This window comes from Aricia agestis, chromosome 11 (genome assembly GCF_905147365.1).
Source record: "Aricia agestis chromosome 11, ilAriAges1.1, whole genome shotgun sequence".
Taxonomy (NCBI): Eukaryota; Metazoa; Arthropoda; class Insecta; order Lepidoptera; family Lycaenidae; genus Aricia; species Aricia agestis.
The window spans coordinates 7,448,966-7,460,829 of NC_056416.1; the positions used below are offsets into that span (position 1 = coordinate 7,448,966).

The following is an 11,864-nucleotide window of genomic DNA, read 5'->3' on the forward strand; positions in this document are numbered from 1 at the left end:
TAATCTTACCATGTTCACGGAAAAAGAGGGTGCTAATTGCTTTTCCAAAAAATGTGAACGGAGGATTATTCTGTTACTCTCATTTAATAATTACATCAATTTGTGAATTCTGAACATCTCGTCTATTATTTACCGAAGCTCTATCACCGGAATATACAATCTTTTGAAGGCTTTGGAGTCCGGACTGAGTACAGCTTACCATAATTAGAGAAATTACGATTTCGTAAACAAGGAATGCCACCCTGCTACTCTGCTATCCAAATAATAATATAATGCAGACTCGACTCTTGATAATAGATGTCGAATCTATAAAATTGAATCAAAACTGTTTAAATCACGGGTTCCCAGCCTTTATCAGCCTGCGGCGCAGTGACACGTGAAATATTTTGTCACGACGCCCTACTCTACCTAGCTATTAGAAAAAGATACATGATAAATAAATACCTTTAATGATTATAGTTAGGTTAAGGTGACGCCGCGTTAAAGTAAAAAACCGTGTTGGATATGTTTTAGGTTGCTTCTATGAGAAGCCGGGCCGGCCTCTCATAGAAAACAAGCAATGGAACAGCAAAAAATGGAAAGGACGTAGCGACAAAATGGTTTTTGTCTCGTAATTTAAAAACCATAAAGAGATTTCATATAAGCTATGGGCAAATTAAAGTGTATGCTTGAACATATCTATGTACAAATTATGGAAGCTTAAATCATTCTCTTCTGTTGGCAAAATAGGAAACCCCTTTTTTTACAGAGGTCTTTTTGATTGATTAATGATTATTCTGTGTTATAAAAGATGACCAATCGTGTTACGCTACGAGTAATTCAAAGACAAAGACATGACGATTACTAACAATGAACTTTAATTTCTTAGCTTCAGTCATTGCTGAGAAAAATCGAAATAGTAATTATCTTATCTTATATCTTTAAACGAGCAATTCTTGTATATATGTATATATATAATTAGAATCTCGGAATCGGCTCCAATGATTTTCATGAAATTTAGTATATAGGGGGTTTTGGGGCGATAAATCGATCTAGCTAGGAATCATTTTTAGAAAATATCATTTTATTCGTGTTTTATTGAATACCGAGCAAAGCTCGGTCAAATAGCTAGTTTTAGCTAGCTGTAATTAATTAACGAATATTCAATCATCCACCTGCTTTACATAATTAATATTGTATTATAATTATTTTATAATATATATATAATATGTGGTTTCGGATAATGATGGAGGATCGACTCTTGCCTTTCCACGGCGCACCAGGGCGCCGCGGCGCACAGTTTGGGAACCCCTGGTTTAAATGATGATTAAAATAGCATTTTCATGTAATGTAGTCTTAAGATACATACGAATAGGATGGTCTTTGGTAAAACATGTTTTTCTTATCACTTTACTTGAAATAAATATACAATTTGTCAAGATACATTTTTCACATGATTTTGTAACTATAACAGATATATTAACAGATATATTATTAAAAAACCGGCCAAGTGCGTGTCGGGACACGCGCAATATAGGGTTCCGTACTCCGTTGTACCGCTAGTTTTGGAAATTTTTTGTATGGTCAATAAACGTACTATCAGAGAATTTGATTCCTATGCAAATCGGGGACCTAAGTAGTTTGGTCGCGTTACGTCAAACCCAGCTGACAGATCACAATAATTAACATTGAATTGACATATTCGACCAAATAACGTTGGTCTGTCCACATTTATAACATGTTTTACAATACTAACAACATCATCTCAGTTACTATCAAAAAATAAAATATTTTTTAAATTCCGCATATTTCCTACTCCCGTGAATTTTTTCACATTTCCAGAAGCAACCCTTAGCTGGTAGAACAGGGGGACACTGGACTCTAACGATTTTTTCCACTTTAAAACTAATATTTCACAAATGGATCCCTAAATCGCAAAATGATCTATGAATAAGTACTCATAATATTTTTAAAAACCCTATCCAACGACATCCCATACGATGGGGTGGGTGCGAAAAAAAATCCCCGCTTGATGTATAGGGCAGGTACCATAAAAGAAATATTTTTTATGATTTTATGTACTGTTACAACGCACAAGGATTTTGGCTTTTTAAAAAAAACAATTTTGGTTTTTTGATGCACACGTCTAGCGCGGATGGATACTGGATGGAGAGTGTGGGACTGGGAATGCAACCGAAGCTGCTAGACAAAGGAAATGCTGGATAGGTAGGAAAGAGGCTGACTAAGGGATGTTACATACATACCAAAGCTATAACAGTACCATTTTGTAGGCTTCATTAATATGTGTGTTCGTGCCAAATTACAGCTTTTTAGATCCTATAGTCTCTGAGCAAAACCGCGGACAGACAGACGGCCAGACGGCCAGACGGACAGACAGACAGACAGACGGACGGACAGACTGAAACTACCGGGTTCCTTGTTGACTACGGAACCCAAAAAATATAATATTATTCGCATATACCTATTTACTTGTATATAATATAAACAGCTACCATAGTTAGAAACGTTTATGATACTAATGTACACCAATACGTCAGCACTTAATAACTTTATTTGCATGAAACGACGTAGGTACAAAAACTTGTTTGATGCGCATACTAAGATTTCAAGAGTTTAGGATATGGCACGTTCATGTTTGAACTCGGAAAAACGAAGCGGTAGCGGTCAATGACCTTTTTAGTCTAGGCGCTAAATGAAAAATGTTCGCACTGTATTTAGAATATTTAAGAATAAAATTGACCTCTTTTAAAGCCCCAGATTATTACAGATTTATCAGAAAACCTCTTGGTACCTCTGAGAATGATAATCTCCAACTTTTTATGAGTTCGAAGATGTGCTTCATATTCAGTCCACATCGAGTATGCAAAATATGATATCGCCCTTAGACTAGGAACATCTGACACTTCATTGTCAATCGCGGTTTATATAGAAAATGACATGTTTTTGACAGGGAGTCAATTACCGCTACCGTACTGTCTCGATTCCCCGAGTAGGTACACCTTAATAAAAGTATAACCACTTTAACCAGCGTAAGTATGCTACTGTTGGGCAAAGGCCCTCCCCTCTTTCTTTCGATAGTTCACGATTTAGTGTAATTGTCTTTGGCCCATAAAGTTAATATACCTAGTGGTATAACTTTGTGCTTTGGCCACTCTGACGCACGACGGAGAAAAAATGTCATGCCAGAAAAACCCATCTACGTCATAAAATCTATCAACGTCAAAGTATATATGTATTACTAGCTGTCGCCCGCGACTTTGTCCGCGTCAACATAGTATAATAACAAAGATGGATAGTCCGCTAACAAATATGAAAAAAGTAAAATATTACCTGCTCCTTTTTGGAAGTCGGTTAAAAAGTAGCCTAAGTTACACCTTACTACATCAGCTATCTACCAAAAAAAGTCCCGTCAAAATAGCTCCAGCCGTTTCAGAGATTAGCCGGAACAAACAGACAGACAGACAGACATACAGACAAAAATTGTGAAAAATGTTGTTTTGGTGTATGTAGCGTATATATAGATTCATATGCATGTAGTAAAAAACGGTTCTTTCAATATTACAAACAGACACTCCAATTTTATTTATATGTATGTATGTATAGATAATATATAGTTCAAACGTCAAAATGACCCCAAACAACCACAAGGTGGCGCCATTCAAGTAACCGTGCCTTTTGCCTTGAAATGACATGGATTTTTGAACGTAGCACAAAATATTAAGTACATGATGCACTAGAACTAGATGACGCCCGCATCTCCGTTGCACCAAAATTCATTTTTCGCGCGGGAACCGTACATTTTTCCGGGACTCTAAATATCTCCATACCTTCAGTTAAATCGGTTCAGCGGCTTGGGCGTGCAGATAACAATTTTTATTTTATTTTAAGAACATAGTTAAAATAAAATAAAATAAAAATTGTTTTATTTCTGAATAGAAATACAGACAGAAACACTTTCGCATTTTATACTATTAGTATGGATTATTTTAAATGATGCAGTCACTACATTTTTATTATTATTTTTGTATTTAAAATAATATAGCAAGGTGTATAATATCAAATTTAATATCGTCGTAATTGCGACACCCAATTAATTACATCTAAGAAAAAACTTAATTAAAATAACAAAATGAAAAAGTTGTACCTTATACATTGTGCTTATACTGTCTTTATTATTCTAATAAAGTTTTTACGTCAATCGTTATTTTATTCCACTATTGTGAGTTACGTATGATTTTTAATCATAAGTATAATATTAATATTTCTATTTTTGTACTGCTTAGGATATTGTGTTAAATAGTTAACCTCTGTTTTGTAAAACTCTATTAAACTTTTCTCATGTGATTGAGCATAAGAAAATAAGAAGATCTCACAAAAGTGCTGCCTGTTTGAGGCCCGCATGAGAGAAAAATCTTTGTAAGCCCTGCCTGCCTAGCATACGCCAACGAGATATCTCACTCTCGAGATAATTAAAAACTACTCGTCTCATAATGTCAAAATCTCGACATAATCTCGACAAATCTCTATAAAAATGTGTTATTTCGATGATAGATCTACGCGAGAATTTTTTTTGTCATGCTAGGGTCAATAAAGCAAAGACTTCTATTTAATTAAATAGAATTCTTTGCAATAGAGATGAAGAGACAAACCATCAAACATCGAGGAAACATGTAGAGTGAGATATCTCGTTGGCGTATGCTAGGCAGGCTGAACTCTACTAAGATAGCTATTGCATGGCTTTTATCGCGGGCTTTGAGCGCAAAGGTCGAATCAAGAAATTCCGTACCGAAAAAACCTAACATATGTTATGTGTTAGGTCACGGTCACGACCTGTGGTCACGACAGACTGTATGTCTGTCGTGTCAGAAATATGACAGCTAAATCGTGACATGTCGAAGCTATTTCGCGACGACAGCTGTTTGACTCGACAATTGACACGATAGACATGACGGCTACATAGCACCATACAACCCTCATTGCATTAGCAGCTAATGCAGCTAATGCAATTTACTTTATCTGTAGAAAATATAAATTATAGATGATGTACCAAAAACGACTATTCGCGGAACTTTAAAGTAAAGGCAGAGCTCTATCTGGCTCTATTTTGGATAGCTATGATTGCTAAGTGTCTATAGCGCATTTGACGTTGATAATGGGTTTAATGTCAGCACTACATCTAGGCGAACGCGTTGGCCGATGCGTTGGCCGGCGCGCTGGCCCAATGTGTAGAACGGGCGAAATACCTACCGCCAACACGCGAACGCCCGTTCTACACATTGGGTCAGCACGCGTCGGCCAACGCGTTCGTCTATATGTAGTGCCGACGTAAGACGAATATAATATACCCCTCTTCACGTTCGTGATTGCGCGAATTAGTTCAGAATGAGCCAACACATGGATAAGCCGCATTACATAATCATCCATAATATATAAGCCGTATCAAATCATCTTAAGTGTACCTTTCAAGTCAGTGTACCTTTCATATCATCTTCGAATCTGTATAGTAGAAATATGAATTGGGACCGAAAGGTCCGCGTCACAACTAACAAGGAAGGCAGGTGTGCGACAATACCAATTACCTATTGTAAGTATTGTGACTGCATATCGTGCTGATCTTACACATCATGTTATGCACAGTATAAAATAATATCATACAGTGAAGTAACTACAAATACCTACGTATTAAGGACATTATTGATGAGTACTTGTAAGTCGTAACCAGCCCCGGATTTATAAATCGGCCGTATGTATAGGTCATATAAGGGGGCCAGCAGATTGCGTACATGGGGTGGCGAAAATAAATCGGCCTACAGTCTACACTCATAAAAAACATAAATTCGGCACTGCTTGTAACACACTTAATCAAGCAAGCAAGTATTCGTATCCTTACTAGAAATTTTCCCTCTTAAAGTCTGTCAAGTGCTTTAGAGCGCAGCTGTATTCGTGTAAGAGCTCGAGTGCTTCGCCAAACTCTGTATCCTCTTAATAAACCTTCATTATATAATAATGCCTCGTTGTTATATGTTTTTGATACCAATATAATATTATAGCAGTTGTTTATAAGGATTACTAGATACCCAAATATGCCAGGTCCCAATACGCGAGCGAAAAACTTTGGAACCCTTTTTACGAAAAATGCGGAAACGTAGGAGCATGAAATTTCGCAAGATGTGGTTTATATGGTGAAGGAGTGCATCGAGCTAATATTGTTTTAAAATTATGCTTTCATCATACATTATTTTAATCAACAAAACATTACACACACTACAACAAGCACACTACCATGTTTGACTGACAAGCCTATACACACGAATTTTACTATGTACTTTGTTTATGGTTGAAGTCTGTTGTCAAATTAAAAATGGATTGTTGTTTTTTTATTAAATCTGAAATAGTCAATACTTTAAACGGGGAGCCAAAAGAAGATAATTAAATTTAAGGTGGAATTTCAACCATTGGGCGATCTCTAGTCATTTTAAATAAGCCCTTACTGCTGAAAATAATTACACAGCGAATAAAGTATCTACATGTCCTGCTGTCTTCTCTTATATAACGTTTGATAGTATCAACTATCAGACATAGACAGCAGACTTTTTAAAAAAAAAGGTGACCTGATTGCTCCTTTTTTCCCTAAAAAAGGAGCAATCGGGTCACCTGATGGAAAGCAACTACAGTTGCCCATGAACAATATGAGAAGAGTTGCAGGTGCGTTGCCAGCCTATGTATATATTTTCGGTAATGTAATATTGTATCAGTCTGTACTACTTTAATTAGTAGCATCCAACACAGTAGAAGCCGCGGGCGATGTCAACATTGCTAAAGTCTACAAGTACGCAATAATCGATGAGCATCGAAAAAGGTTCTATTGAAAACGTATTTTCAAGCGGGTTGGCAAATATTAAAAAGCACTGTTTTGTGCTCATTGAAAGTACCTAATTTCGTTTTATATATTCAGTCTTCAATACAACATTCACCATTCAAGGAGGTTCTCGTGTGTAAAAGAAAATTCTTGTACGGATTCTCTTTTCCTTACAGAAATGAATGTGGTCTTATTTAAAAATTCGACCGTAAAATATAATAATTATATTATGTCATCATAAATCGTAATGTTAAAATTGGTATGACTGTCAGTCTGTCAAATTATAATAGAATAGCCAAAGCCCCTAGCCAAGACGCTTTATTATCGCTTCTTTATAGAATCACTGATCAAAATGTATAGAATTGAGTATTGACACAAGAGTCGAATGTCAACAAGAAACGTCTTGGGCTCTGTATAAACCATTCATAACTTTGGGAGTAGCGGGTAACTTTAAATTTGTTTAGTATGTGACTTATGCTAAGTACTCACATACGGTTTTGCTCGATAGTTTCACTCCAAATCGAACAATATCCACCATGTGGACCGCAAAACTGACAGCTCGAAGGCTCGCTTCGAGCCGGCTCGATGGAATTAAATATGTCATTTCCTTCGATTCGGAGTAAAACTATCGAGAAAAACCGTATATGAGTACTTAGCATTAAGTAGGTTTTTAAATAGGACCTAATATGCTACCAGCTACCATTTGCAACGATATTAATAATGTTATGATGATCGAATATTGATTGTAAAACTATAATATGCATAATATTATGAGTGTGGCCACTGCCCACCTGCCGTCCGTCCAGCCTACCCGCCCAGTCTATCTGTCACCTCTTCACGCCTCAGCCATTAACAGATTTCAGTAAATGCAGAGATAATTTGAGTTTCGGTAATACACATATTAAGATATTATGTAGTTTCATTTCTAAAAATAAACGGTTCTCGCGAAATAAAGAAAATGATGCGCAACAAAGTTGCAAGCGCATGTAGTAATAATCGGCCAAGTGCGCTATAGAGCAAAAATAGGCCAAAAATTGTGTTTTTGGCCTATTTTTGCTCTATAGTCCCCTTAATTTTTTTTAAAATATTATTATAAATTATTAAATTACACATAATTATTATAATTAAGGCATTTGTGAAAATTTCAAGTGCCTACCTATTGTCATCATTGATACCGAGCAAAAATTGTTTGAAAAATCACGTTTCTTGTATGGGAGCCCCCCTTAAATATTTAATTTATTTTGTTTTTAGTATTTTTTTGTTATAGCGGTAGCAGAAATACATAATCTGTAAAAATTTCACGTTCTTGAGTTACAGCCTGGAGACAGACGGACAGACGGACAGACATCGAAGTCTCAGTAATAGGGTCCCGTTTTTACCCTTTGGGTACGGAACCCTAAAAAATGAAGCAGTTTTATATACGGCATTAAATACTTTAAAATAATAAAATAAGTATATTGTAATCATCCAAGTGTACAAAATATTAAGAAGCCAAATAAATCGATTGTAAACTTTGTACTCATATTTTATTGGTACATCCTCATATTTTGTTAGTGTTAAACCACAAATGAACGTCACGGTTTGCTAGTTAACATTTTAAAAACAATGCCGAAAATATTATGTTGACCGCGAAGAGGTCGATCAGCGAAAAATTACTCGCTCAACTCGACTATTTTATAAACTTTGCTAATCTTAACAAACTAAACAAAAAGTTAAATATTCAAATATCACAAGAATTATCGGTAATTCATGTTTATTTCTTACCTATAACAACGGCTCACATAATTTTCACTTATCACTGACAGTTAAAAATGTTCAGATATCGTGCACATACAATCCTCATACAACGGGAGCGTCAGCCGGCGACCGCGGTTAAGCTGCGACTACATCTGACTGCTGCGGCCTGCGACCAAAACGACGCAACGCGACGCCGCGCCGACCCCAACGTGATAAAACAGTGTAACATATTACAGTAGACCATTTTCGAACTAGGATAGATTGAATCGAATGCACACATAAGCGTGGCTTCAGAGTTCAGACACATTTATGAAACAATGCACGTATTATATTACGCGCACGTAAAACTTGTATCTGTGTTGATTGAATATGATTTTAAGAAGATGGCAAAGTTATGCTACTGTATACGTTATACTGTGATGAGCCCTCAACGAAAACAGTATTGAATAATGATGGTAATTTTGGCGAACCATTTTGTTTTTGTCTCCTCGCATTGATATCGGGACATTGAATTGTATATTGATGTACCTACAGTATTATTCCGATATGAATTTCAATATTATTTGACCTCGAAATATATTGTGCCTATTTATTACCTCATTGCACTTATATAATATATTATAGTAAATAATGAGAAAATTAATTTGGTTGACACTGCCGTATTCCTAAGCTTAACACTAGATTGTAAGCTACAGTGGGTTACTTTATTTTTTGTTACATAGCTGGAAGCTGCAAGTCATAACATTGTTATACTTATTGTTATTTTGTTTCAAAAGAATAATTATTTTCCATCTTTTTGATAAAAGAGGGCTCATGGCCTCGGGCGAGCTTTATATTATTTCTTTTTTCTTCACCGGGTTAGTTCCCGAACCGGTGATAGGCATAGAAAAGAATGGACCAGATCAGGGGTCACAAATTAGTTTCGCTCGGGGTTCATTAAAAGAAGTAAAATGACCTCCACGGTCCGCACATAAAAAAAATAAACAATGTAATTATGGAAATTACAAAGGTATTTTATTTACATTATCAATGAGAAAAGTGTCAGTTTTATTAGTGCCGGGGTATCTCGTCACCGATTTAATTATGAAAGTAACAGACTTACCATCATTGAAATTAATTCATATAGGCAGATACGAACTTACGTTATTCGGTTAGGTTACTGTTAGTGTCTAAATACAAGGCCGAAAATACGTTCGGTATGATTACGCTTGCAATGCGCTACGCATATACAATATAACGCGACGTAATTTCGGCATGGTGTGCCATCAATAATTTAAAATACGTTCTTAGATACGTAATCATGCCGAACTTCTCTTCTTTTTTCGGCCTAGTGTGTTTAGACACTTAGTTGTGATTTTTCGGCTGGGTATTTAAAATGTTATGCGACCTAAACTACGGTGGTCCGCCATCCGCCTATGAAATAATTTATTTGAAAACTGATATTGCACTTATTGTGTGTCCACTGTACTGTACATTTTTACTCATATAAAACTAAAAATTATGTAAAATTGTTATAATTTACATCTAATTTGAACTGAGTATTGACGTAAGTCAATTGTTGGTAGTGTATAAATATTTAATTAGATAGTAACTGATTTGGAAATAGGACTTCCGTAGCGTGGTAGACACAAAGAGCGTTTAAATTGTGTTCATTCGATTCCCGCCTTGGACATAGATTTTCCAAAAAATTTCAGCATTTTTTGATGTTGATATAATTATTATTTCCTATAAGTTCTATAAAAATCACCCAGTATTATTAGCATATCTTATTCGTAATATTTAGTCAAAATAACCTATAATTTTGACTAAATATTACAAAAGACTAATGACACAAAAAATATAATATTGTATTTATTGGCAACATAATATTATATTATCAAGCATTTGAATAAAAACTCATAAAAAGGGCACATAGTACACCGTACCTGCGCAAAAAATATTCATTAAATATTATCTACATTTATTGAAATGTATCAATATTTACAAATATCACAGACACATGATAACCTTATCTTTTTTATTATAATTCATCGTGATAACCTTTTTTTTATATAAAAATATAAGGGGGCAAACGAGCAAACGGGTCACCTGATGGAAAGCAACTTCCGTCGCCCATGGACACCCGCAACATCAGAAGAGCTGCAGGTGCATTGCCGGCCTTTTAAGGGGGAATAGGGGAGGGTAAGGAAGGGAATAGGGAAGGATAGGGAATTGGGCCTCCGGTAAACTCACTCACTCGGCGGAACACAGCGCAAGCGCTGTTTCACGCCGGTTTTCTGTGAGCCCGTGCTATTTCTCCGGTCGAGCCGGCCCATTCGTGCCGAAACATGGCTCTACCACGTGAACTGTGATAATAAAGTGAGTGTGTTATTCAGAATTTCACTAATGTTGACCATCCATGGCCTATACCGTTCTATGGTAATAAGTTTCACAATCATGGTGCCCTAACTGTATGCCCTAGCGTGAACAATGCTTAACGACTTGTAAATTGTAATAGTAATATTAATCTATTATAAGTATTTGCATGAGAGTAGGTACGCAATTTAAAGAAAATATTCATATCAAAATATGGTCATAAATAAAATAATTTTATATTTTGAAATGTACTAAAGATAATATAACACAACTTTGTAATTACCGTATAGGCAGGTAGACGTACAAAGTTTCGCGATCATCCATGTAATTTCCACATAGAAATCTTTTCCGAGACACAAACGTGAAACATATCCCTAAAATGCTAATCACCCTCACATTATTTTAAGTTGTCTCTCTCAGAATTTAAATATGTCAACGGATAAGTATCTAAACCCATAATTTTGAGCGAAATTGTAATTTATAGTCTCTGCAAATGAAATTTTCACTTTGTGGACTCGGGAGAGTTTATTCATATTAACATTTTCTCGTCGACAGATTTTTTAAAACAAATATTCTGAAATTGACACAACACTTAAATTAAATGCTAATTTATAAAAGAAAATAATCATCTTTAATAGTACAAACTGTACAAAGCTCTCTCGTATTTACTCAGCCATTATACCTAAGTAGTTAAAATCAATACACTTTTCCTCAGTTGATACATTTAAAATTAATCTTGGCTAAGGTTAAACGATGAAACATTTCACAAAGGTCGGGACAGTGAAGATAACTTATTACCATCCTAACTAAAGACAGGTCACTAAGCCAAAGGCAGAAAGTAAACTTCCTTGTTTACATGTCATTAATTTTGAACAGTGCTCAGTGGCTCAGTGGTGAGCGCGTTGGTAGCTCA

At 35.6% G+C, this 11,864-nt stretch overlaps 1 protein-coding gene across 1 annotated transcript in view; it reads right to left on the reverse strand.

Annotated features, from left to right (window-relative positions):
- The window catches only part of LOC121731777 (G-protein coupled receptor dmsr-1-like), an 82,783-nt gene extending 74,046 nt beyond the window's left edge, over positions 1 to 8,737 (reverse strand). Inside the window, exon 1 of the mRNA XM_042121398.1 lies at positions 8,624 to 8,737. The gene's annotated coding sequence lies outside the window, so the exon portion shown is untranslated. The remainder of the gene's footprint in view (positions 1 to 8,623) is intronic.
- Positions 8,738 to 11,864: the final 3,127 nt, after the last annotated feature.